A 25204-nucleotide genomic window follows, 5' to 3' on the forward strand; every position below is an offset into this window, starting at 1 on the left:
TGAAACACTTGAAAGAGGGTCAAGCATTTGACTACGTTCCGCTGGTACTCCAGAATGTTTTGGTCCAAGAATAAGGGAGTTATGAGCTCAAACGTGACGGCAGCCCTTTTGAAATGGTGACAAGTCCATCGTCACGACTTTGCATACACCGGCAGCACTTGCCCGTTCATTTCTGTCCACGAGGACTCAGCATTCCCTAACCCCCCCCCCCCCCCCGTATGAAGGAGCGCTGGCTGCATTGCCTGGATGGGCGGATGTGCAAATTAGCCATTCCCAGTGGCAACACAGGGCACCGACACAAGTGCGCTACGTGCCCACAAAAGGGAGTCTGGTGCCAGTCAGTGGAAGGTTATCGCTTCTCGGCCTTTTGGCTAAGATCAAGTGTAGTATCTGTTCTTATCAGTTTAATATCTGATATGTCCTCCATGTGAGGGCTACGTATTAAATGGATTTTTAGGGAATGGGAGTCTGAACGAGGAGCTCGCTCCGTTCACTCCATGCATCGACCTGGCGTTGCAGTGCTGCCAGGAGCGGTGCGCACTCTTCAAAATTGCTGTAGAATTGCAAACATGCTGCATGGAGAGGGAGACACGCAGTCATTGGCTGTCTATGAACATGTCTGTGAAGTCTCAGCTGTCTTGGTCCAGAGATAAGTGAGTTATGAGCTCAAACGTGACGGCCGCCATCTTCAAACGGAGACATGTCCAGTTTAACGATGCTTTTCTGCTTGTCTGATCAACCCCAGACTCCTCACACTTGTTGTGCATGGTGCAAGGAACCACACGTTCAAGTTTCACTCTTCTAGCTTCACATTTGGAGAAGTTATGACTGTTTAAACATTCAGTGTACACGTCTAAGGCTTTAACATTGTAGCGTCAGGTCAAGTTTGTGGACAGCATCCATCAAGTGGTCATTTTTACAGATATCGAGCTGAAATCGATATCACACACTCACTGGAGCTTCATGAGTCTAGATCTGGAGTTTCAGCTTTGTAGATCCAAGTATGACCGAGTTATGAGGCTCAATGATCAAGTATTAGACGTGGACACCTGTTTTCAGAATGCCATAACTGTACTGTACTTTGTCTGATTTTCGTCAAGCCTCTCACACATATAGAGGGGTTGACAATGGACAACTGGTACAAATCTGGGGAGCCTAGCATGAAGTATGGCTGGTTTATGACAGATTGAACCCAACTTTCCAAGTCTAAGACTTTATCATTGGATGTCAGGTAAGGTTTGTGGACAGCGGTTTAACTTGGTCATTTTTCAACAGATTGAGCCGAAACTGACAGGACACACTCTGTGGATGTTGAGGAAGACGTGTGAAAAGTTTCAGAAATTTCTGACCAACGGCCGGCGAGTTATGAGCGAAAGTTGTCTGATCGACCCGCGCAGCGCACTCTGGCCGGGATGGGAGTGCTCTGCCGCGGGGAGAAGGCGGAGGAACGCCTGGGTGAACTCGGCGGCGTTTAGAGGCCATAACTGGCTTATTTCTCCACGGATTGAGCTGGAACCCACAGGATCTACTCATGGGATGTTGGGGAACATGTGGGAAAAGTTTCATATACGTTGGACAAAGCATGACTGAGATATCACCAAGTTCTCTTTGTGCCCCAGGTACTCCACAGTGAACCACTTTGAAAAAATACACAAAGTCCCATTTGATCCCCTGGTACTCTAGAATGAAACATTAGAAATGATTAAAAGTGAGTGGAAAACTGCAATAAACACTGTTGTGTCCCTGGTACTCCAGAATGAAACACTTTGACCAGTAACAGAGTGTGGAAAAATTCACACAGTCCCGTTTGGGCCCCTGGTACTCTAGAACAAAATTCTAAAAATGAATAAAAGTGAGTGGAGGTTAGTGGAAACTTTAAATACTTTATTGTGTCCCTGGTACTCCAGCATGAAACACTTGAAAGAGGGTCAAGCATTTCACTACGTTCCGCTGGTACTCCAGAATGTTTTGGTCCAAGAATAAGGGAGTTATGAGCTCAAACGTGACGGCAGCCCTTTTGAAATGGTGACAAGTCCATCGTCACGACTTTGCATACACCGGCAGCACTTGCCCGTTCATTTCTGTCCACGAGGACTCAGCATTCCCTAACCCCCCCCCCCCCCCCGTATTAAGGAGCGCTGGCTGCATTGCCTGGATGGGCGGATGTGCAAATTAGCCATTCCCAGTGGCAACACAGGGCACCGACACAAGTGCGCTACGTGCCCACAAAAGGGAGTCTGGTGCCAGTCAGTGGAAGGTTATCGCTTCTCGGCCTTTTGGCTAAGACAGCGGTCGCCTTCCTGGGTGGTGAAATTTTAGCCTTGTGGCTATGTGTTTTGCCAGTACTAAGGAGGATATTTTGGTGCTGAAACCTTTGTTTTAAATTATTGCAGCTCATAAGTAGTTGTAAGCAATTTGAAACTGTGTGTTTTCAGCAGCTATATTTCTGTTTTTCTTCTTTGTTGTAATTTTTGGACTAAGTTTGAGAATGTAAAGACCCAATTCTCTGCATTTGACGTGGAGAAACTAACCGACAATAGCTATAAAACAGTTATTGTCAAAATGTTCAATGAAACGGTAAATGCAGAAGATATATGTATATGGTTAGGAAGATTTTGCACTGTCAGAGGCCAGGCTACCAAGGTTAGGGACGCGGACGGCATCTGGAATTGTGCCTGGAGGGTCCCCATACAACAATGGCAAGACCCTCTGGGCTTCCAGGGCCTGAAGCACCTACCAAATATGATAGTGCTGGGCGAAAACAGAGGCTACATTCATTACCAGGGACAGCCCAAGCTCTGCCGCAGGTGTGGTGAGCATGGGCACCTGGTAGAAGCTTGTGATAAAACGTTTTGTGGAAAATGTAGAGAAATTGGGCACACCTTTGAGGAATGTACCAATGGCAGAAAGTGTAATCTCTGTGGGGAAATAAACCATCTCTTCAGGGATTGCCCAAAATCGTTTGCCAACAAACTGAAAAAGGAAAGAAAGGAAAAGAATCAGGATGGAGGACAGCTGGAGCTAGTTGAGCAGCTAATTAAGGAAGCTAGACCCGAAAATTCAAATCTCCCGCCAAGAGAGGAGATTGGTGGACAACCATCAGGTGAGGCGGGAGAGGAGGAGGAGCCTGCAGAAACCCTTTCCACAACCAGCTCAAGTGGAGAGAGTGGAGAGGGGGAAATGCAGGCAAATGGTGGAGCTATTATGGAGTGTGAGATGGAAGAAGCACAAGATAATAGTGATGAAGCCCTTCCTCCAGAGGGTCAGCAAAATAAGAGGCCGGTGTCAGAGTTGTCTTCGGACTCTCCTATTGTAATGGAGAAGAGGGGAAGGACAGGTATCTCTTCAGATAGTTCGTCTGCGGGGGATACCAGAGTCTTCCCCCCTGACTCTCCAAACGAGGTCTCTTTTTTAACACTAGCTCTACAATCAACCCCGAAAAACAATAAAATGGACTACGCCTTACAACAGAGACCCACACCAAGGTTTCGAAGGGGGGGTGGAGCTGAAACCACTTCCCTCCCAACTGAGGAGGTGAAAGAGGAGCTCCGCTCACAGGAGATTACTTAGAGAACTGTATTGGCAACGTAGAATGGTTACTTCTGTCTCTCTCTGTAAACAAAACTCCCCAAATGGCATACCTTTTCCATATTCTATTAATGACTCTCACCCTCTCAACATTAAACGTGAGGAGTGTAAAGTCAGAACTGAGAGCACAAATGGTCTTATCGTGTCTACAGTCCTATAACTCCGACGTGATTTTGTTACAAGAGTGTGGCTTACCCTTCCAGAAACATTATAAGAGGATGGAGCAGAAATGGCCATATCCCTCTATCTGGAGTGGATCAAATGAGAATAAAAACGACGGTGTGGCCATTTTAATAAAAAACCCTAGGATAATGGTGAAGGGAAGCACTGTGGTGAGAGATGGTCGGGCACTTTTAGCGTATTTGACTTTTATGGGACAGACTTTTAAGCTCTTAAATATTTATGGTTTTAACGACAAAAATGACAGGTATGACCTTCTGGAGGAGCTGCAGCCCCACATGCTGGGGAGGGCACCACTGGTTTTCGGGGGGGACTTAAACTGCATTCTAAGCCATAAGGATAGAAGAGGGGCGGGGGAGGGCTTGAAAGTAGACAAATCATCAGTTTTAATACAAAATATATGTAAGGACTTTAAATTGACTGACTGCTTTAGAAAAATGCATCCCAGAGAGGAGGGCTTCACCTGGTACAGTGGTGACGGCACCAAAGCCTCTCGTATAGACTACCTTTTTACACGTGACTGCCAGATAAGTGATGCTAGATTAACACCTATCTTTTTTTCAGATCACCACATGCTATCCTGCACGCTGTCACTAACTTCGGGTGTGACTTATGGAAGTGGTCTGTGGAAACTGAACTGCTCCCTGTTGGAGGACCAAACCACCGTCGACCAGTACAGGGAGCAGTATCAGGACTGGCAGACCCTTCAGGACCTATACAACACACGTGCACAGTGGTGGGAGATGGTGAAGGAAAGGACCCAGACTTTTTTTAAAAAAAAAAGTAAAAAAAAGAAAGCGAAGGAACAAAATTGCATGATGGGGCTGCAAAGACGATTACAACGATACTTTAAACTAGTGGAACTGGGGATAAATTTCAATGAAGAAATAAAAGATTTAAAGCGTGAAATGAAAACCATAGCAGAAATAAGGGCCAGGGGTATTATCCTAAGAAGCCGAGAGCGTGAACTCGAAGAAGGTGAAAAATGCACCAGGTACTTCTTCAAAAGGATTATCAATAAGGATGGAGGTTTTGTAAAGTTAAAGAAAGAAAATGGAGAAAGTGCAAATAATACACAAGAACTGCTGGAAACTGTTGAAAGATATTACCGAAACTTATACAAAGAAAAAAGTGTTCACAAGGAAATAATAAATGAGGTACTGGAATACATAGAAAAGACAATAACAAAGACTGCGGCCTTGGAACAAGATTTTACAGCTTTTGAGCTCGGGAAATGTTTAGCAACGTTTAAGAAAGGGAAGGCCCCTGGGCTCGATGGGCTCCCTTTGGAATTTTATTTGACCTTTTGGGACATTTTAGCACCAGATTTGCTTGTTGTTTTTAAAGAATTTGAAACTCTTAGCCGACTTCCGGACAGTTTTAGAGTAGGGATAGTGACGCTTCTTCACAAAGACAAAGACAGGACTGACCTAAAAAATTGGAGACCAATCACACTTTTAAACGTAGACTGCAAACTTTTTAGCAAGCTTTTAACAACACGAATGACCATGGTTTTAAGAGACGTGATTCACCCGGATCAAGCCTGCGCCGTTCCTGGGAGGAAGATCACCGACAGCCTCATACTGATCCGAGATACCATCTGTTATGCGAGAGACAGAAACATTCGGTTAGTAGTCCTAAATTTAGATTTCGAGAAGGCTTTTGATCGGGTCTCGCACCAGTACCTGTTCCAGGTACTGCAAAAGATGGGGTTTCCAGCTAGATTTGTGGACTGGGTGGGACTGCTCTATCGTGACATTAGCAGTAGATTTGTGGTTAACGGTTTTCTTACAAAAGCAGTGGATTTAAACTGCGGTGTCCGTCAGGGTTGTCCGTTATCTGCCCTCCTGTATGTTGCCTGTATAGAACCCTTGGCAGAAGGCTTGAGAAGGGACCAAAGAATCCAAGGTGTGGGAGTCCCTGGGAGTGGAGGAATGACCAATAAGGTAATATTATATATGGACGATGTAAATATACTATGTACCGATATGTCATCAATAAATAGGACTTTAGACGTAACGGACTGGTTCGGGCAAGCTTCAGGCTCAAAACTGAACAGAGAAAAAACTCGTGTGCAGTTTTACGGACCATGGAATCCAATAGAGACCCAGGGACTCCCACTGACAGTGACCCAGACAGAACAAAAAATACTTGGTATTAAGTTTGACAAAGAGGGGGGTGGGGAGAAAAACTGGACGGATGTATTAGGGAAAGTTAGGAAAAGACTGGGTTACTGGGGACTGAGAGGACTGACGATAGAAGGGAAGGTTTTAATCATAAAAGCAGTGATTTTACCTTTGCTTTTATCGATCAGTGCTGTTTTTATTCCATCAAGGAGAGTGTTTTTAGAACTGGATCAAGCCATTTTTCACTTCTTGTGGGGCTCAAAGTGCGAGAAACTAAGGAGGGAGGAAATGAAAAAGCCAAAAGAAAAGGGTGGCAAAGGAGTCCCAGACCTGAAATTGTTTCTTGGGTGTAGATATGTTGCAATTCATCTTAGTCAGGCCACGGATCCCTCCAGAAACCCCAAGTCGGCAGCAATGACGGGGTTCTGGATGGGATCCTACTTAAGAAGGCTGAAAATAATACCGGTGAATCTCAAAGTACCCGTGTCTTTTAACTTACCACCCATGTATGCTTTTATACAAAAGTTTTTAAAGGATTTTACATTGGAGGGGGAGGATGTGCATGTTCTTACTAATCATCGTGCTATGGTTTCTTGTGTGCAGGAGCGGGAACCGGTGTGTCTAGTGCGCGGTCTCACCCTTGGTGAGGCTTCTACCGTTTGGCGCAACGTGGGCCACCCCGCCCTTCCAAACAGACTCCGGGACCTGTCGTGGATGGTGGCTCATGGGATCCTCCCGGTCAGGGCCGTCATGCACTCCCGGGGCATGTCAGCGACCGCAACCTGTCCCCGACCTGGTTGTGGCGCGCCAGAGTCGGTGAGACATTTGCTCTGGGAGTGCACTGCTGCTGTAGACCTGTGGGCAACAGCCGGCTCCCTGCAATTCCCGAACTTACCAGCAAGGGAGGTCCTTTCAGCACAGCTGGTGCTGTACGGGGTGGGCCACCAAGGAAAGGTTAGCAAAGAGGAGTATGCTAAACAGTGGCTCACCCTGGCTGCCATAAAAGACGCCATGTGGACCTCCAGGAACTTGCTGGTAAGGAGGCACAGGCAGATCCCCCCAGCAGCTGTGATTCGGATGGCAGCAGAAACGATAAAAGAAATAACATCTGCAGGCAGCAGGCCTAGGACGCAGCTGCGAAGAAGCATCGCCTGTGCCTCTTCGGACGAGGGAGCCGGAGCCACACGAGGAAGGTCGAGGCAGCAGCGGCCTGGCCCTCCGGGTGTGGATGGAGGGAAGGAGCAGGAAGGGGGGGATCCCCCCTGAGCACAAGACAGGAGGCCCGAGAGACCAAATGTTTGGAGGGGTGGGGAGGCCCCGCTTGTAGGTACAAGGGCCCCCCCGCTCCTGCAGATAAGAGCGATGGAGAACCTGATTTCTGGGGGCTGCACCCCTCCCCTTCTTTTTTTTATCCTTTGAAACTATGTTTTAAAAGTTTAAAGTAGCACTGTTCTTTTACCAGTTTTAACGTATGTGCACTGTATATTGCTTTTATCTGTATAGCTGTTTTTTTAACCTTTTAATTAGGTTTTACAGATCAAGAATGGATTTTCCTAGTAATATACAGGCAATGCGTGAAATGGGTAAAATAATGTGTGAAGTAAATGTAAATGTTGAAACAATGTGAAAATAAAGCCTTACGAAAGAAAAAGAAAAATCTGTTCTTATCAGTTTAATATCTGATATGTCCTCCATGTGAGGGCTACGTATTAAATGGATTTTTAGGGAATGGGAGTCTGAACGAGGAGCTCGCTCCGTTCACTCCATGCATCGACCTGGCGTTGCAGTGCTGCCAGGAGCGGTGCGCACTCTTCAAAATTGCTGTAGAATTGCAAACATGCTGCATGGAGAGGGAGACACGCAGTCATTGGCTGTCTATGAACATGTCTGTGAAGTCTCAGCTGTCTTGGTCCAGAGATAAGTGAGTTATGAGCTCAAACGTGACGGCCGCCATCTTCAAACGGAGACATGTCCAGTTTAACGATGCTTTTCTGCTTGTCTGATCAACCCCAGACTCCTCACACTTGTTGTGCATGGTGCAAGGAACCACACGTTCAAGTTTCACTCTTCTAGCTTCACATTTGGAGAAGTTATGACTGTTTAAACATTCAGTGTACACGTCTAAGGCTTTAACATTGTAGCGTCAGGTCAAGTTTGTGGACAGCATCCATCAAGTGGTCATTTTTACAGATATCGAGCTGAAATCGATATCACACACTCACTGGAGCTTCATGAGTCTAGATCTGGAGTTTCAGCTTTGTAGATCCAAGTATGACCGAGTTATGAGGCTCAATGATCAAGTATTAGACGTGGACACCTGTTTTCAGAATGCCATAACTGTACTGTACTTTGTCTGATTTTCGTCAAGCCTCTCACACATATAGAGGGGTTGACAATGGACAACTGGTACAAATCTGGGGAGCCTAGCATGAAGTATGGCTGGTTTATGACAGATTGAACCCAACTTTCCAAGTCTAAGACTTTATCATTGGATGTCAGGTAAGGTTTGTGGACAGCGGTTTAACTTGGTCATTTTTCAACAGATTGAGCCGAAACTGACAGGACACACTCTGTGGATGTTGAGGAAGACGTGTGAAAAGTTTCAGAAATTTCTGACCAACGGCCGGCGAGTTATGAGCGAAAGTTGTCTGATCGACCCGCGCAGCGCACTCTGGCCGGGATGGGAGTGCTCTGCCGCGGGGAGAAGGCGGAGGAACGCCTGGGTGAACTCGGCGGCGTTTAGAGGCCATAACTGGCTTATTTCTCCACGGATTGAGCTGGAACCCACAGGATCTACTCATGGGATGTTGGGGAACATGTGGGAAAAGTTTCATATACGTTGGACAAAGCATGACTGAGATATCACCAAGTTCTCTTTGTGCCCCAGGTACTCCACAGTGAACCACTTTGAAAAAATACACAAAGTCCCATTTGATCCCCTGGTACTCTAGAATGAAACATTAGAAATGATTAAAAGTGAGTGGAAAACTGCAATAAACACTGTTGTGTCCCTGGTACTCCAGAATGAAACACTTTGAACAGTAACAGAGTGTGGAAAAATTCACACAGTCCCGTTTGGGCCCCTGGTACTCTAGAACAAAATTCTAAAAATGAATAAAAGTGAGTGGAGGTTAGTGGAAACTTGAAATACTTTATTGTGTCCCTGGTACTCCAGCATGAAACACTTGAAAGAGGGTCAAGCATTTCACTACGTTCCGCTGGTACTCCAGAATGTTTTGGTCCAAGAATAAGGGAGTTATGAGCTCAAACGTGACGGCAGCCCTTTTGAAATGGTGACAAGTCCATCGTCACGACTTTGCATACACCGGCAGCACTTGCCCGTTCATTTCTGTCCACGAGGACTCAGCATTCCCTAACCCCCCCCCCCGTATTAAGGAGCGCTGGCTGCATTGCCTGGATGGGCGGATGTGCAAATTAGCCATTCCCAGTGGCAACACAGGGCACCGACACAAGTGCGCTACGTGCCCACAAAAGGGAGTCTGGTGCCAGTCAGTGGAAGGTTATCGCTTCTCGGCCTTTTGGCTAAGATCAAGTGTAGTATCTGTTCTTATCAGTTTAATATCTGATATGTCCTCCATGTGAGGGCTACGTATTAAATGGATTTTTAGGGAATGGGAGTCTGAACGAGGAGCTCGCTCCGTTCACTCCATGCATCGACCTGGCGTTGCAGTGCTGCCAGGAGCGGTGCGCACTCTTCAAAATTGCTGTAGAATTGCAAACATGCTGCATGGAGAGGGAGACACGCAGTCATTGGCTGTCTATGAACATGTCTGTGAAGTCTCAGCTGTCTTGGTCCAGAAATAAGTGAGTTATGAGCTCAAACGTGACGGCCGCCATCTTCAAACGGAGACATGTCCAGTTTAACGATGCTTTTCTGCTTGTCTGATCAACCCCAGACTCCTCACACTTGTTGTGCATGGTGCAAGGAACCACACGTTCAAGTTTCACTCTTCTAGCTTCACATTTGGAGAAGTTATGACTGTTTAAACATTCAGTGTACACGTCTAAGGCTTTAACATTGTAGCGTCAGGTCAAGTTTGTGGACAGCATCCATCAAGTGGTCATTTTTACAGATATCGAGCTGAAATCGATATCACACACTCACTGGAGCTTCATGAGTCTAGATCTGGAGTTTCAGCTTTGTAGATCCAAGTATGACCGAGTTATGAGGCTCAATGATCAAGTATTAGACGTGGACACCTGTTTTCAGAATGCCATAACTGTACTGTACTTTGTCTGATTTTCGTCAAGCCTCTCACACATATAGAGGGGTTGACAATGGACAACTGGTACAAATCTGGGGAGCCTAGCATGAAGTATGGCTGGTTTATGACAGATTGAACCCAACTTTCCAAGTCTAAGACTTTATTATTGGATGTCAGGTAAGGTTTGTGGACAGCGGTTTAACTTGGTCATTTTTCAACAGATTGAGCCGAAACTGACAGGACACACTCTGTGGATGTTGAGGAAGACGTGTGAAAAGTTTCAGAAATTTCTGACCAACGGCCGGCGAGTTATGAGCGAAAGTTGTCTGATCGACCCGCGCAGCGCACTCTGGCCGGGATGGGAGTGCTCTGCCGCGGGGAGAAGGCGGAGGAACGCCTGGGTGAACTCGGCGGCGTTTAGAGGCCATAACTGGCTTATTTCTCCACGGATTGAGCTGGAACCCACAGGATCTACTCATGGGATGTTGGGGAACATGTGGGAAAAGTTTCATATACGTTGGACAAAGCATGACTGAGATATCACCAAGTTCTCTTTGTGCCCCAGGTACTCCACAGTGAACCACTTTGAAAAAATACACAAAGTCCCATTTGATCCCCTGGTACTCTAGAATGAAACATTAGAAATGATTAAAAGTGAGTGGAAAACTGCAATAAACACTGTTGTGTCCCTGGTACTCCAGAATGAAACACTTTGAACAGTAACAGAGTGTGGAAAAATTCATACAGTCCCGTTTGGGCCCCTGGTACTCTAGAACAAAATTCTAAAAATGAATAAAAGTGAGTGGAGGTTAGTGGAAACTTGAAATACTTTATTGTGTCGCTGGTACTCCAGCATGAAACACTTGAAAGAGGGTCAAGCATTTCACTACGTTCCGCTGGTACTCCAGAATGTTTTGGTCCAAGAATAAGGGAGTTATGAGCTCAAACGTGACGGCAGCCCTTTTGAAATGGTGACAAGTCCATCGTCACGACTTTGCATACACCGGCAGCACTTGCCCGTTCATTTCTGTCCACGAGGACTCAGCATTCCCTAACCCCCCCCCCCGTATTAAGGAGCGCTGGCTGCATTGCCTGGATGGGCGGATGTGCAAATTAGCCATTCCCAGTGGCAACACAGGGCACCGACACAAGTGCGCTACGTGCCCACAAAAGGGAGTCTGGTGCCAGTCAGTGGAAGGTTATCGCTTCTCGGCCTTTTGGCTAAGACTGCGATCGTCTCCTTGGGTGGTGAAATTTTAGCCTTGTGGCTATATGTTTTGCCAGAACTTTGGAGGATATCTCGGTGCTGAAACCTTTGTTTTGAATGATTGCAACTCATAAATAGTTGTAAGTAATTTAAAACTGTGTGTTTTCAGCAGCTATATCTCTTCTTTTGGTGTAATTGTGCACATAATTTTGTATTAACGCCTTTTTTTTTTTTAGGAAAACGGAAGGTAAGTTTCTTTTAAGTTTTTCTTTGAGCACTTCTTTTTGTGTGTGTGTGTTTCACTTCCTTTTTTTTGAGTTTGTGGTGCCTCCACCATGTCGGCTAACTTTGCCGGCATGAGGAGGCACCACAGTGTGCGTTTCCTCTTCAAACAAGAAGAGGGCAAATCTTATGAGATGTCAAGGCTGGACTTTTCTAGAAAGTTCATACAGAAAGAGTTAAAGTTTCTTCCAGGAGACTTGAATTGTATACTGACTTTATCAGGCAACAAAGGTTTTGATGTAAGTTTTGTTTCTGCAGCTAAGTTAACAGATTTTTGGACTAAGTTTGAGAATGTAAAGACCCAATTCGCTGCATTTGACGTGGAGAAACTAACAGACAATAGCTATAAAACAGTTATTGTCAAAATGTTCAATGAAACGGTAAATGCAGAAGATATATGTATATGGTTGGGAAGATTTTGCACTGTTAAAGGCCAGGCTACCAAGGTTAGGGATGCAGACGGCATCTGGAATTGCGCCTGGAGGGTCCCCATACAACAATGGCAAGACCCTCGGGGATTCCAGGGCCTGAAGCACCTACCAAATATGATAGTGCTGGGTGAAAACAGAGGCTACATTCATTACCAGGGACAGCCCAAGCTCTGCCGCAGGTGTGGTGAGCATGGGCACCTGGTAGAAGCTTGTGACAAAACATTTTGTGGAAAGTGTAGAGAAATTGGGCACACCTTTGAGGAATGTACCAATGGCAGAAAGTGTAATCTCTGTGGGGGGATAAACCATCTCTTCAGAGATTGCCCAAAATCTTTTGCCAACAAACTGAAAAAGGAAAGAAAGGAAAAGAATCAGGATGGAGGACAGCTGGAGCTAGTTGAGCAGTTAATTGAGGAAGCCAGACCCGAAAATTCAAATCTCCCGCCAAGAGAGGAGATTGGTGGACAATCATCAGGTGAGGCGGGAGAGGAGGAGGAGCCTGCAGAGACCCTATCCACAACCAGCTCAAGTGGAGATGGGGAAGTGCAGGCAAAAGGTGGAGCTATTATGGAGTGTGAGACGGAAGAAGCACAAGATGATAGTGATGAAGCCCCTCCTCCGGACGGTCAGCAAAATAAGAGGCCGGTGTCAGAGTTGTCTTCAGACTCTCCTATAGTAATGGAGAAGAGGGGAAGAACTGGTATCTCGTCAGATAGCTCGTCTGCGGGGGATACCAGGATCGTCCCCCCTGACTCACCAAACGAGGTCTCTTTTTTAACACTAGCTCTACAATCAACCCCGAAAAATAATAAAATGGACTACGCCTTGCAGCAGAGATCCACGCCAAGGTTTCGAAGGGGGGGTGGAGCTGAAACCACTTCTCTCCCAACTGAGGAGGTGAAGGAGGAGCTCCGCTCACAGGAGATTACTTAGAGAACTGTATTGGCAACGTAGAATGGTTGCTTCTGTCTCTTTCTGTAAACAAAACTCCCCAAATGGCATACCCTTACCATATTATCTTAATGACTCTCACCCTCTCAACATTAAATGTGAGGAGTGTAAAGTCAGAACTGAGAGCACAAATGGTCTTATCGTTTCTACAGTCCTATAACTCCGACGTGATTTTGTTACAAGAGTGTGGCTTACCCTTCCAGAAACATTATAAGAGGATGGAGCAGAAATGGCCATATCCCTCTATATGGAGTGGATCAAATGAGAATAAAAACGACGGTGTGGCCATTTTAATAAAAAACCCTAGGATAATGGTGAAGGGAAGCACTGTGGTGAGAGATGGTCGGGCACTTTTAGCGTATTTGACTTTTATGGGACAGACTTTTAAGCTCTTAAATATTTATGGTTTTAACGACAAAAATGACAGGTATGACCTTCTGGAGGAGCTGCAGCCCCACATGCTGGGGAGGGCACCACTGGTTTTCGGGGGGGATTTAAACTGCATTCTAAGTCATAAGGATAGAAGAGGGGTGGGGGAGGGTTTGAAAGTAGACAAATCATCAGTTTTATTACAAAATATATGTAAGGACTTTAAATTGACTGACTGCTTTAGAAAAATGCATCCCAGAGAGAAGGGCTTCACCTGGTACAGTGGTGACGGCACCAAAGCCTCTCGTATAGACTACTTTTTTACACGTGACTGCCAGATAAGTGATGCTAGATTAACACCTATCTTTTTTTCAGATCACCTCATGCTATCCTGCACGCTGTCACTAACTTCGGGTGTGACTTATGGAAGTGGTCTGTGGAAACTGAACTGCTCCCTGTTGGAGGACCAAACCATCGTCGACCAATACAGGGAGCAGTATCAGGACTGGCAGACCCTTCAGGACCTATACAACACACGTGCACAGTGGTGGGAGATGGTGAAGGAAAGGACCCAGACTTTTTTTAAAAAAATTAGTAAAAAAAAAGAAAGCGAAGGAACAAAATTGCATGATGGGGCTGCAAAGACGATTACAACGATACTTTAAACTAGTGGAACTAGGGATAGATTTCAACGAAGAAATAAAAGATGTAAAGCGTGAAATGAAAACCATAGCAGAAATAAGGGCCAAGGGTATTATCCTAAGAAGCCGAGAGCGTGAACTCGAAGAAGGTGAAAAATGTACCAGGTACTTCTTTAAAAGGATTATCAATAAGGATGGAGGTTTTGTAAAGTTAAAGAAAGAAAATGGAGAAAGTGCAAAAAATACACAAGAACTGCTGGAAACTGTTGAAAGATATTACCGAAACTTATACAAAGAAAAATGTGTTCACAAGGAAATAATAAATGAGGTACTGGAATACATAGAAAAGACAATAACAAAGACTGCGGTCTTGGAACAGGATTTTAAAGCTTTTGAGCTCGGGAAATGTTTAGCAACGTTTAAGAAAGGGAAGGCCCCTGGGCTGGATGGGCTCCCTTTGGAATTTTATTTGACCTTTTGGGACATTTTAGCACCAGATTTGCTTGTTGTTTTTAAAGAATTTGAAACTCTTAACCGACTTCCAGACAGTTTTAGAGTAGGGATAGTAACGCTTCTTCACAAAGACAACCACTGTAACCACTGTCTGCGTTGTGTTGTGATTTTTGTGGATGAAGGCCGACACTCTTAGTATTTGGAACGGAATTTATTGTCTGAAAAAAACAACGATGAGACACACACTGGTCGGTCACGGTCACACTCATCACCCGCTCAGCACAGCACGGGCTCAATCCTCTCTTACTGGTCATATTTCATAAATAATAACCAAACTTAAAGCTAACAAAAGACATATGTACCTGCAAAAACAACGATGAGACACACACTGGTCGGTCACGGTCACACTCATCACCCGCTCGGCACAGCTTTGTGGAAAAGAGTTTAGCACAGATTAGCTTAGCATTTGAGCTAAGTAGCCAACTATCGCGTCATCTCAAAACAATGAAATTTTAACCCATTCAGTTCCATGCTATGTATTCGGCACGTCCTCGAGTATAACATTGCTTTGGTTGTATTATTATTATATTCTTTTCACATTTTTAATACAGTACTGTGCGCTGAGTGACCTACCATGGGCTCAATCCTCTCTTACTGGTGCTGAGGCAACGTCACAGCCAGTATTTATAACCTGAGGAGTGCCGTGCCAACCAGTAGGTGTCCCCGATACATAGACTGCAAATAAAACGGCAAATCTGATTGCCTGTTCAGTGCCAAGTGGAATCAACTAGACTCCGTTACACTCCCCCCTGCTGAATTCCACTTACACTAAAAAAAAAAACTCAACAAAACAAAGAGATAAAAAATAGACCAGAGAAAAAAACAAATAAAAAAAAAACCAACCCAGTGAGTCAAGCGCTAAGTACAACGTAGAACAACAAAGCAACAACAGATGAAACAAAACATTACATGTAAACATTGAATCACAAGAAAAGAGAGAAAAAAAAAATGACAGAGGAAACCAATACCATGAAGTCACATGTAATCCAGTCAGGAGACTATTCCCATAAGGAATTAGAGGAGAAAGAGGCTGGCCAAACCCCCTAAACCATCTCAGGTAAACATGCCTGTTACATGTCTAGCACACACTGTGACTCCACAGACCCTCAGTAAAGCTACACCAGGGATACAATCATGAGAAACCCCGCCCTGTATCTGCTCCATACCTGTAACTTGCCGCCACCCAAATAGGTGTGAGAAATGGAGCGTAAAACAAAACATCTCACATCGCAATTAATTACATAATTAATATATCAAACAGTTAGGAAGGTGTATCGACCCATCCACACCAGATGACAGAACCAAAACACTCCAGAACACATGAGAATACTCTGTCTCTTTCAAACTCTATTGACCCGTCTCTCAGTTTACTCCCTAATATGTTTAATCTGTTGGTCCATAATCTCAATAAGCCTAGTTACAGGCCTCAACAACCTCCCCGTTCTAGACCTAATGCTATGTGATGGTTCCACCAGTGGGCCTAAAGCCGGAGCAGTACATAGAGAGGGAACGTGGTCAGCAGCCCCAGAAGCATTAGCTAAAGCAGCACAAAATCTGTCGCCCTGCCCAGATCCCGCACTACACAACTCAGAGGCAGCCTGCTGGGGGTCCTGAGGCTTGAGTCCCTTCAAAACAGGCGAAATGGGTGAACCGCCCCGGGAACTAGATCGACCAGCACCAACATCATGTGACTGAAACAAAGATGGCTCAGGATGTTCAGCGTGCAGGTCATCCCGATGTTCACTGTCGAGCTTTCCACCCTGATCACTAGACCCCTCAGATGGCAACTGAGAAACCCAAACTTTAGTTCTGTACTCAGCCGCCCCAGACGACATGTCATCATCCGTACAAACATCATCCCTCACTTCACATGGGGAGTCAGAAGTCGAAGAGACAGAAAAGTCCTGATCGTCAACCAAAACCGTGTCAGGGAGTGGCAGAAAGGTAAGTGGTGTTATCAAGTTGCGGTGAACTGTCTTCACGTCACCAGATGACTCATGCTGAATTTTAAAGGTGTGACTGTCAACACTGACGTCGATGATAAGATAAGTGGCATCTTCCCAGCGGTCGGCAAGCTTGCGTTTACCACGTTCTCCCTTGTTGGCCAACAATACCCGATCACCGACCTCAACTGGAGCCCCCCGGACTCTCCGGTTGTACAGCTCAGCATGTCTCCTCAACTGTTTGGATGCTGAAGCCTGAGCAACCCCCATAGCCTCCTTCAGACTCCGCCTCAGCGACTGAACATACCCATCATAGCTTACAACCTCGGGAACAGTCAAGACAGACCCAAAAGCCAAATCAATGGGCAGCCGAGGAGTCCTCCCAAATATCAAGAGAAACGGGGCATACCCGGTGGTCTCGTGGATGGTACTGTTGTAGGCAAACGTGAGGGATTTTAGGGCCTGAGGCCACCTATGCTTTGACCTTGGTGGCAGTGCCCGAATCATGGTCCCCAGAGTCCTGTTCATCCTCTCACATGAGCCGTTGCCCATCGGATGATATGGTGTCGTATGGGATTTCTGAACACCAGCAAGCTTCAAGAGGTCAGCAATAAGGGTACTTTCGAAATTGGCCCCCCTGTCTGAGTGAATACACTTGGGGAACCCATAGACACAAAAGAAGTTATGCCACAATTGGTGGGCCACAGCTTTGGCAGATTGGTTCGGGCAAAGAAAAGCATTTGCCATCTTGGTGAAGTGGTCAGTGACTACGAGCACGTCAAATGACCGGTTCCTAGAGTTGTAGAAGTCGATACAAACAAGTTCAAGAGGCTCAGTCGTGATGATGTTTTCCTTTTTTTTTTTTTTTCTTTTTTTTAACCTGTCTTGTCCAGCATCGTTGCAAACAGAATGATTGTCTGGCTGCTGTCTGGTGCTGGGCAATTTTACTCTATCAAGCAGGGATTTATACTACATGTATAAAGTCCCTCTTGATGACATGAAAAACTTTATTAAATCAGACTCTTAATGCTGGACTCGACCGGAGGGGACAGAGAGAGAGAGAGATAGAAAAGAAAGTAGAGAGAAGAGGGAGGGGAGAGAGAGGGACAGAAAGGGTGTGGGGAGTGCGGGTGGGGACTTAAAACATTATACAGAAAACCATGTAATCCATACTACTTGCAACATATATAGCTAAGATCATCCTGGCCAGTAGGTCATTACACAACTAGTTGATAATAGTAACAATAATAATAATCACAATAATAGTAATAATAATAATAGTAGTAGTAATAATAATAAGAGTAAGAGTAATAATAATAATAATAAGAACAGAAGTAATAAAAAAAAATAAAAAAAAATATGTATTCAAGAACACGCGCAGAGAAACCTGTGTGGATATGCTGGAGAACTCGGCCACACGGCGACGCAAAGACTGTGTGGAGACGTTCAGGGAGGAGTGACCATGCAGAGTGATCATGCAGATGCCACCTCACCTGAACAGAGGCCAGAGTCAGGCCAGCGGTCCCGAGACCCAGGCCACCAGCCCCCCCGTAGGCTACAGATCCCGACCGGTCCACAGAGACGACCACTCGCCCACCCAGGAAGGCAGCAGCAGGAGACCCCAGCAGGAGCCGCCCCGCCGGACACAGGGCACCGGCCCCGGCAGGCCGAGGCCAGCAGTCCCCGACCCCCCCGGGCACCGGCCGCCCGGGACAGACGGGGCAGAGGGCCCGGGCCCAGGAGCGCAGGGACACCCCCCACCCCCACAGGCCAAGGGCCAGCACGCCACCCGGGGGACCCGGCCCGCCCAGACGGCCACCGCCAGAGGCCAGCCCCACACCCCAGCGCCCAGCCGCACACCCCGAGAACCATTCCGGCCCCCCCCCCCCCCCCCCCAGACCCAACACACACAAACACACACACTCTCCTTCCACTCCTCCATTCATCCTCCCACACATACACCATCCAACCCTCACATACTCTGTCCTCCCACACACACACACCATCCTTCCACCATCCATCCTTCCACACACACACCATCCTTCCACCATCCATCCTCCCACACACTCACCATCCTTCCACCATACACTCTCCCACACCTACCCCATCCTCCCACACACACATCATCCCTCCACCACTCATCCTCCACACATACACCATCCTCCACCTTCACACCTCCCACACACACACACACACACCATCCTTCCACTACCCATCCTCCCACACATACATCATTCTCCTACACATACACCGTCCTCCCTCTCCTACACCAAACATCCACCTTCACGTACCCCATCCTCCCACACACACACACACCACCCCTCCATCACCCACTCTCCCAAACATACACCACTCCCCCACACACACACCATCCTCCCTCCCATACACCATCCATCCTCCTGCACACACACCATTCTTCCACCATCCATCCTCCCACACACTCCCCATCCCTGCACCATACATTCTCCCACACATACCCCATCCTCCCCCACATACATCATCCCTCCACCATTCATCCTCCCACACCCACACCACCCCCCCTCCCACACACCACACATCCACCTCCACACACCCCACCCTCCCACACACACACACCATCCCTCCACCACCCATCCCCCCACACACACACCACTCTCCCACCCATACACCACCCCCCCCCCACATACACACACACACACACAAACACCATCCCCCCACCACCATCCTCCCGCCACCCCACGCCGCGGGGGGACAGCCCCAGCCAGGAGGCGAGGAGACACGAGCCAGGCCCCCCACCCCCCCCACCCCGCCCCAGTCCCCCACTCCCCACCCCCAAAACAGCACCTTCCCCCCAGGGCCAGCAGCCAAACCCCCCCGGGACAGCCCGCCCACGCCCCGGGCCAACGCGACAGGCCACCCGGCCCGCCCCGCCCCCGGGCCATCCATGGAGACAGGGGCGCTTGAAGACCCCATCCCCCCTCCCTCCCCCACTAGTGAGGGAATATATTATGTGCTGTTTGCAATTAAAAAAAAAAGAGGGTTAAAATTGGGGGGCAGTAACTGCATTGAGGAGGGGGTGGGGCCACCTGAGCAGTCCCACCCACCTGACCTCGCATGTTCCACCCCCCAAAACGTGTTTGTATGTTGCAAATGTTATTTGTGCTCAGTGACTAAGTGGAATTAAAAGCTGGGAGGCATGCTGCTGGGAGGCATGCTGCCGCTCGGCGAAGCAACAGGGCCACTATGATGACCCCCCTGCCCCGCCCAGCGCAACAAGCACACCCCCCACGGCCCTACCTGTGTATGTAGTGAAGAGTGGGGAGGGGAGGGGTCAGGAGATGTAGGTCCAGAGGGGGGTAAGCCTCCCCCCTGGAAGACGACCCGCCAGTGGCTTAGGGCGCCCCCGTCCCCCGCCGGCCCCGAAGGGCGTCACAGGCCCAGAGCAGGCACCCCAACCCAGGCACGCCACGAACCCCCCCAGGTGCCAGCCACCAGCCCAAGGGGCCACTTTCCTCTTTCTGAGTGGGAGGGGGGCGAGGCGAAGGAAGGGAACCCCAGGCCCCCGCCCCCAACACCCAGCCAGGGCGCCCCCCAGAGGACACGTCCTAACCCCTTGCAAACGCACACACTCTTTTTTTTTTTTTTTTTTTTTTTCTCCCCAGCCACTCACACACACTCTCACACACCTCTATATACCAACACCTCAATACGTGCACATACCTCCACACACACACGTCACGCACATACCTATAAACACACACACCGGTGCCCACATACACACACACTCTCATACCCCTCCATACACATACACCACTACACACACACTCACATACATACCTGCATATACACACAAGCACTTCCATACATACTCACGCCTCCACCCACTCCTTCACTCCTCCACACACACCTCGACCTCCACGTGCACACACTCATATATACATACCTTCACACACACCCACATCCCACATAGACCTCCACACACACACCCGCACACTACTCACACACACACATACACGCACACACCCAGACCTTCATACACACCCACACACACATACAGCACACACGTCCCTCTACACCCACCCACACACCAGCATACCCACAGACACACACACACACACACCCACACACAAACACACCCCCACCCAGGTTCCGGGGCTGCGACCAAGCACCAGGGCACGGACCAACCCCCGGCACGGCACATCCGGACGGGCCCAGCCCCCCCCAGCAGCGGCAGACCCCCCACCCCCCAGGAGCGGGGGGAGACCCGACGCCCCAGAGCCCGGGGCCCCCACCCGGCCCACCCCGGGCCCGACCGGCCACCCGGCCAGGGGCCGACGGACACCGACCCAGGCACCCCGGCAGCCACCCCCCACCGCCACGAGGCAGCCCCACCCCGGGGCCCACCCAATGCCGCCCGCCCAGACCGGAACCCCCAGCCGACCCAGCAGCGGAGCAGCCTAGATCCCCACCCAGGAGACAACCGGAGACCTGAAGTCACCAGGGACCCCCCACCCACATCCGCCCCTATCCCAGCGAAGCCGCAATCCTCCACCTACATTAAGTGATGTAGCCAGTCACAGGGGACCAGAGGGAATGAAAGTCAACTGACTGGTTCCTGGAGGAGGCAGACATTGTCTCAATGCTGATGTGATCTAATAGGAGATTTCTAAACTGCTGGATAGACAAATTGTTCTTATCTTTCCAGTTCACAAGAATAGTTTTCTTTGCGATGCATAAGACTGCGAGGACTAAGTTTATGGAGTGTATTCCTATGTTGGTGTCACCCAGGTTGCCCAGTAGGCAAAGTGTGGGGTTTGCAGGAAAACTAGTTTTAAACCATTTTGAGAGATCTTCACACACCTTAATCCAGAACCTTTGGACAGGTGTGCAGGACCACAGCGCATGGATGTAGCTATCAGAGGTGTTCTCAGAGCAGTGTGGGCAGATATCTGATGGTGAAAGGCCCATCCTGAACATCCTGTGTCCTGTATAATGAGTTCTATGGAGAATTTTGAATTGTATTAGTTGTATATTTGAATTCTGAGTCATTTTAAACATGTTTAAACATATTTGTGACCATCTTTTCTGATCAAAGTTATTAGATAAATCATCTTCCCATTTTGAAGTTGGGAGAGATATCCTGTCTTCTAGCTTTGCAAGTAATCTATATATTTTTGATAATAATTTTGGAGTATTATGATTCAGGAATTCTGCTATTCTGACAGGAAGCTGCAAGTCTAACTGTACAGGGGTATACTTCTTACATATAATTGATTTTAGTTGGTGGTACTCTAAGAATTTATTGCTGTTGATTCCATACTGTGAGACAATTGTGTTGAAAGATACAAAGTTTCCATTTTCTATTATCTGTCCTAACTGTTGTATTCCTTTAGTCTTCCATTGAGTGAAGTTTATCATCTTTTTGTTCTGCAGGATGTCAGGGTTGTTCCAGATGGGTGTAAGTCTACATGGAAAGAGGGAAGATCTGGTTATCTTACAGAATTCCCACCAAGCCATTAAGGAAAAACGGATGTTAAGGCTTTTAAAGCACTTATATGGTTTAATGGTTGAGCTGATGAACGGCAGGTCAGAGATGACTAAGTCCTCACACAAAGCCTGCTCCACATCTAGCCACGGCTCATCCAGATAACTGGGTTTGAGCCACTTTGAGATGTACTGCAGCCTGTTAGCTATAAAGTAGTGATTAAAGTTTGGTAGGTCCAGTCCTCCTCTATCTTTAGTCTGCTGTAAGGTTTTAAGGCTGATACGTGACGGCTTGTTTTTCCAAAGAAACTTGGATATGAAAGAGTCCAGAGATTTAAACCAACTGGTGGAGGGTTTAGTGGGTATCATTGAAAATAAATAATTAACTTTAGGTAGAATCATCATCTTAATGGTGGCAACTCTCCCCATTAGTGAGATGGGTAAGCGCCTCCACCGTAAGAGATCATCTTCTATTGTTTTTAGTAGCTGAACATAGTTTAGTTTTGTTAAATCTGATAATCTGGGGGAAATATTTATACCTAAATATCTAATGTTTCCTGTCTGTATTTTGATATTAGGGATGTTTTGTAGGTCACAGTTGATGAACATGGCTGTAGTCTTAGACCAGTTAATAGAATAATCAGATATTGATGAGAACTTATTAATAACTGTGATTGTCTCAGAGAGTGATGTTTGTGAGTTCTGAAGGAAGAGTAATACATCATCTGCATAAAGACTTATTTTATGTTCTATATTTTTGCCCTGGATTCCTTTAATTTCTGTATTTTGTCTAATAGCAGCTGCTAACGGCTCTATGAAAATGGCAAAAAGTGAGGGGGAGAGTGGGCAGCCCTGTCTGGTGCCTCTCTGTAAGCGGAAGCTTGGAGAAGTTTGATCGTTGGTTTTCACACATGCATTTGGGTTATTATATAATATTTTAATCCACTCTATGAAAGAAGGTCCAAACCCAAATTTGTCTAGTGTTGCAAATAGAAACTTCCAGTTTACCCTGTCGAAGGCTTTTTCTGCATCTAGAGAAATGATTGTGGATTCTAGATTATGTAAAGTAGAGTAATCAATGAGGTTAATTAGTCTACGTGTGTTAGTAGATGAATGTCGACCTTTTATAAAACCTGTCTGGTCCGGATGTATTATAAGAGGGGTTATTTTTTCTATCCTTCTGGCAAGAGCTTTACTAATTATTTTCAGGTCTACATTTATTAAAGATATGGGACGGTAACTGGATGGAAGTGTGGGGTCTTTGCCTGGTTTTAGCAATAGTGTTATATTAGCTAAGTTCATATTTTGCGGTATTTTTTGTTTTTCCTGTATTTCTAACAACATATTATAAAATGTAGGAGCTAGCGTTGTCCAGAATTCCTTGTAAAATTCTGCTGAGTAACCATCTGGACCCGGGGCTTTATTGTTGGGCATATGTTGGAGAGCTTTGTGGAGTTCATCTACAGTAATAGGTGCATCTAAATTTATTTTATTTTCATTTTTTAGTTTTGGTAGATTAATGTTGTTTAAAAATTGTTCAATATGTTCATCTGTTGGATTAATCTGTGATTCATATAATGTTTTATAGAAGCTTCTAAACGTGTCATTTATCTTGTCTGGGTCATGGCTGATGTTTCCGTCTTGATCTTTAACAGAGGAGATTGTTGTTTTCTCCTTGTTTGTTTTAGTTGATTTGCTAAAAACTTTCCAGATTTGTTACTGTGTTCAAAGTTCTCCAAGCGAAGTCTTTGCACTAAAAACTGTGTTTTTTTATCTATAATTTCTTTAAGCTGCAATTTAGTTTTCCTTATATTATTCATTGTGTGCTCTTCGGGGGAAATGCGGTAAGCCTCCTCCAATGATTTAATCCTGAGTTCTAATTCTAAAACTCTTGCTGTTTCCTTCTTCTTCTTATGTGAGGAGAAGGAAATTATTTTCCCTCGCATTACTGCTTTTCCTGCTTCCCAAAGGAGACACGCTGAAGTTTCAGGCATGTCATTTTTTTCTATATAAATTGACCATTCTTTTTTAAAATAATCAATAAACTCAGGATCTTTCAATAAAGAGGTGTTAAATCTCCAGCTTTTACCAATCGGTTTATTATTTTTGTTTCTCAGAGTGAATGAAACTGGTGCGTGATCGCTAATGCTGATTGGATGTATCTGAGTCTCTGAAATGTCGTCCATTAGTGAGTTACTATTTAAAATATAATCTATTCTAGAGAAGGAGTGGTGAACTGAAGAGAAGAAGGTGTATTCTCTTAGTTTAGGATGGTGAGAGCGCCAAGCATCGCAAAGACCAAAATCCTTCATGTACTGTTTGATAGTTTCTGACGACTGCCAGACTCGATGACTGGCTGATGTGCTGCAGCGATCTTGTTCAGTCAAGACTACATTAAAATCACCAGCTAGCACTATTCTGTTATCTGAATAATTCTGGAGTGTAGCAAACAGGGAGTGGAAAAAGGAGGGATCATCTGCATTGGGGCCATATACATTGGTAATACATAATTTGATATTACAAATAGATAATAAAGTTATCAGAAATCTGCCTTCCGGATCCACTACTGTGCTATCTATGTCAAAATTTAGTCTCTTATTAATAAGAGTAGCTACTCCTCTTTGCCTAGAATTGTAACAAGCTGAGTAAACATGAGGAAACTGAGCTGTTTGAAGAAGATCTATGGTTGAGTTTGTTAAATGAGTCTCTTGTAGTAAGACAATGTCAGCCTGCAGCTCCTGTAATTTATTAAAGATCTTCAACCTCTTCTCCCTGGAACCGGCTCCATGTACATTCCAACAGACGATTTTTAACATGGTTATTGTGAACGGTTTAATGCTTCATGCGTGTTACTGACGCGTGTGTCTTTGTGCGCCCCTCTTGCGTGTTCGCGCGTGTTTGCATGCAGCCTGATTGCGTGCGTTTGTCCGTATGTTAAATGTCCGTATATGTAGTCTACCTTAATGCGTGTTCTCTCATACATAAAAGGCGAGTGTTTATATTTATCATGTATGGTGCGGCTGTGCGTCCTGACGGTTTTCGACCGGCCGCGTGCGCTGCTGATATTACGAGCTGGATTACAATTAACAGTGAAAGCGTGAAAGATAGTGAAAAGTGAGAAAAGTATTTGTGTGAAATATAAAAACAAAACAGAAAAAAAATACATCGATCTAGATGTAGAGGCTGTGGTGAGACGAGCAGTGTGTTCTACTGTCAGTGATCTATAATGGCGAGTTAAGAGTGATCATTTGGAGAGATTGACATACAGCACCTGGGATCAGAAG

General features: G+C 46.3%; 2 non-coding genes and 2 pseudogenes across 2 annotated transcripts; 3 read left to right on the forward strand and 1 right to left on the reverse strand.

Annotated features, from left to right (window-relative positions):
• Positions 1–23156, reverse strand: part of LOC121646106 — a 32596-nt pseudogene extending 9440 nt beyond the window's left edge.
• Positions 352–544, forward strand: LOC121646776. Its single transcript, XR_006011714.1, has one exon. It is a non-coding gene; the product is annotated as a U2 spliceosomal RNA (small nuclear RNA).
• LOC121646784 lies at positions 7526–7706 on the forward strand (annotated as a pseudogene).
• Positions 9418–9610, forward strand: LOC121646777. Its single transcript, XR_006011715.1, has one exon. It is a non-coding gene; the product is annotated as a U2 spliceosomal RNA (small nuclear RNA).
• Positions 23157–25204: the final 2048 nt, after the last annotated feature.

Source organism: Melanotaenia boesemani, chromosome 9 (assembly GCF_017639745.1).
Source record: "Melanotaenia boesemani isolate fMelBoe1 chromosome 9, fMelBoe1.pri, whole genome shotgun sequence".
NCBI classification, from domain to species: Eukaryota; Metazoa; Chordata; class Actinopteri; order Atheriniformes; family Melanotaeniidae; genus Melanotaenia; species Melanotaenia boesemani.